Source organism: Vitis riparia, chromosome 7 (assembly GCF_004353265.1).
Source record: "Vitis riparia cultivar Riparia Gloire de Montpellier isolate 1030 chromosome 7, EGFV_Vit.rip_1.0, whole genome shotgun sequence".
In the NCBI taxonomy this organism is placed as follows: domain Eukaryota; kingdom Viridiplantae; phylum Streptophyta; class Magnoliopsida; order Vitales; family Vitaceae; genus Vitis; species Vitis riparia.
In genome coordinates this window covers 6,530,948-6,533,820 of record NC_048437.1, presented here as the reverse complement: position 1 = coordinate 6,533,820, position 2,873 = coordinate 6,530,948, and the positions used below count along the sequence as shown (strand labels likewise).

The 2,873-nt window shown below is 34.7% G+C and overlaps 1 long non-coding RNA gene across 1 annotated transcript; it reads right to left on the bottom strand.

Annotated features, from left to right (window-relative positions):
• Window positions 1–2,208: 2,208 nt before the first annotated feature.
• Window positions 2,209–2,865, bottom strand: LOC117919264. The gene is made up of 2 exons (XR_004652052.1): window positions 2,581–2,865; window positions 2,209–2,495 (listed from the first exon to the last, which is right to left on the bottom strand). It is a non-coding gene; the product is annotated as an uncharacterized LOC117919264 (long non-coding RNA).
• Between the last annotated feature and the right edge of the window lie 8 nt (window positions 2,866–2,873).

Below are 2,873 nucleotides of genomic sequence, written 5' to 3'. Positions count from 1 at the left end.
GATGGGACATTTTTGAAAGCAAAGTACTTAGGGACTTTATTTATTGCAGCGTGTAAAGATGGCAACAATCAGATATACCCTTTAGCCTTTGGGATTGGTGATTCAGAAAATGATGCCTCATGGGAGTGGTTTTTACAAAAACTACATGATGCACTTGGACACATTGATGATTTGTTTGTGATATCAGATCGACATGGTAGCATTGAGAAAGCAGTACATAAAGTATTTCCCCATGCGAGGCATGGTGTCTGCACTTATCACGTTGGACAAAATTTGAAAACAAAGTTCAAGAATCCTGCAATTCATAAGTTGTTCCATGATGCTGCCCATGCTTATCGTGTTTCAGAGTTTAATTTTATATTTGGGCAACTAGAGATGATTGACCCAAGAGCAGCAAGATATTTGATGGATATAGGTGTTGATCGATGGGCACGTTCATATTCTACCGGAAAAAGATATAATATCATGACGACAGGGATCGTTGAAAGCCTTAATGCTGTGTTGAAAAATGCTAGAGATCTTCCGGTTTTGCAATTGGTTGAAGAATTGAGAAACTTACTTCAAAAATGGTTTGTGACTCGTCAACAACAAGCAATGTCAATGTCAACTGAACTTACCATGTGGGCTGATGGAGAACTTCGTTCTAGGTATAATATGTCAGCAACATATCTAGTGGAACCTATCAACTCCAAGGAGTGTAATGTTAACTATGCTGGCATTAGTGCTCAAGTGAATTTAGACACTCGTTCATGCACATGTCGACAATTTGATCTTGATCATATTCCATGTGCACATGCTATTGCTGCTTGTAGATTTTACAACATTTCATGTTACACTTTGTGCTCCAAGTATTTTACTACTAAAGCATTGTTATCTTCATATTCAGAGTGTATTTATCCAACTGGAAATGAAATAGATTGGGTAGTACCTAATCATATTCGTGACAAAGTTGTGTTACCACCTAAAACGAGACGCCCAACAGGAAGACCAAGGAAAGTAAGAATTCCTTCTGGTGGAGAGGGCAAGCGCACATCTCGTTGTAGTCGATGTGGTCAATATGGGCATAATCGGAAAACATGCAAACGACCAATCCCTTGATATCATGATAGCTTTGGCACTCTATGAACTTACATGGAATGAAAATTGTAATAGTGAGCTTTTTTGTTTTTTTGGTACCCATGTGAACAGAAATGTAAGTTACTTTTTTGTATAAGGTGATAGGATAAGCACATAAATGAATATTGTAATAATGATCCCCTTTTTTTGCATACCCATAGAAATGGAGATATTTGTTACTTTTGTACATATATGTTATGATGAGTTATGTATAAAGTATGAATGAAAATTACATGTTTATTCTCAAACTATGGACTCAACTGTTCTCACGTTTATTGATAAGGAACTTGACAATAGTTAAGTTCAGGTTTTGTCTGAAGACTGTAGACTTAACTACCTTCAAGTTTGTACATAAAACAACTTGACAATGGTTAAGTTCAGGTTTTGTCTAAAGACCGTTGACTTAACTGCCTTCAAGTTGGTACATAAAACAACTTGACAATAGTTAAGTTCAGGTTTTGTCTAAAGACTGTGGACTTAACTACCTTCAAGTTTATGCATAAAACAACTTGACAATAGTTAAGTTCAGGTTTTGTCTAAAGACTGTGGACTTAACTACCTTCAAGTTTGTACATAAAACAACTTGACAATAGTTAAGTTCAGGTTTTGTCTGAAGATTGTGAACTTAACTACCTTCAAGTTTGTTCATAAAACAACTTGACAATAGTTAAGTTCAGGTTTTGTCTGAAGACTGTGGACTTAACTACCTTCAAGTTTGTTCATAAAACAACTTGACAATAGTTAAGTTCAGGTTTTGTCTGAAGACTGTGGACTTAACTACCTTCAAGTTTGTTCATAAAATAACTTAACAATAGTTAAGTTCAGGTAAAAATGGCAATTGTAGACACAACTTCCTATTAGTCTATAGAAGATCAACTTGATACCTGTTAAGTCCAGATTAAATATGTTATTCTGGAATAGATTTCGACTTAATATCTATCAAGTTTGTTCACAGTTAACTTGATAGTAGTTAAGTTCATGTGTTCTATTAAGACTGTGGACTTAACTACCTTCAAGTTTGTACACATAACAACTTGACAACATTGAAGTTTAGTTTAAAAGGTCAATTGTATACATAACTATCGAACAACATTCATCAAAATATCCAAGTAGATATATCAACCTGTCCAACTACATTTATCAAAATGTCTAACTACATATATGAAGCTATCCAATTACATATAACAAACCATCCAACTACATTATCAAAATGTGAAATATCAACATGAATTCATTACATAGGCAAGTATTTCATATAAAATAACTCTGCTGCCATCTTTTCCCGAAACCAGTCCATTCGTGCACTTGTTAATGACTTCAATGGATGGTTGTGCATCAAGTATTCAACATATTTGATAACAAACATGCCACAATCACCACTGCATGGTACACAGATAATCAATGTTAGGGCTATTATTAAAGATTAAGTGTATAAGTTATGAAAGTAAATTTAAGATCACTTACTCATTTTCCTGTTGAGGAATATCTTGCAGCCGTTCAATTTCCCATTCCTGGTAGTTAACTTTTGTGTCACCATGAAAACCATAATATGCTATTGCATTCAATATATGTGGCAACAATTTGGCTAATGGTTTAATGGCAACTTGCAATCTTGCATTATTATTGATGCCCATCAATGAGTCATATACGTATATAATCCTTCGATGAAGATGGACAACTCCTAATACCCAGTGACTAGCCCGAACATTGATAGGGACATACACAATGTCAACATCAGGCCATTTGACAGAATAAAG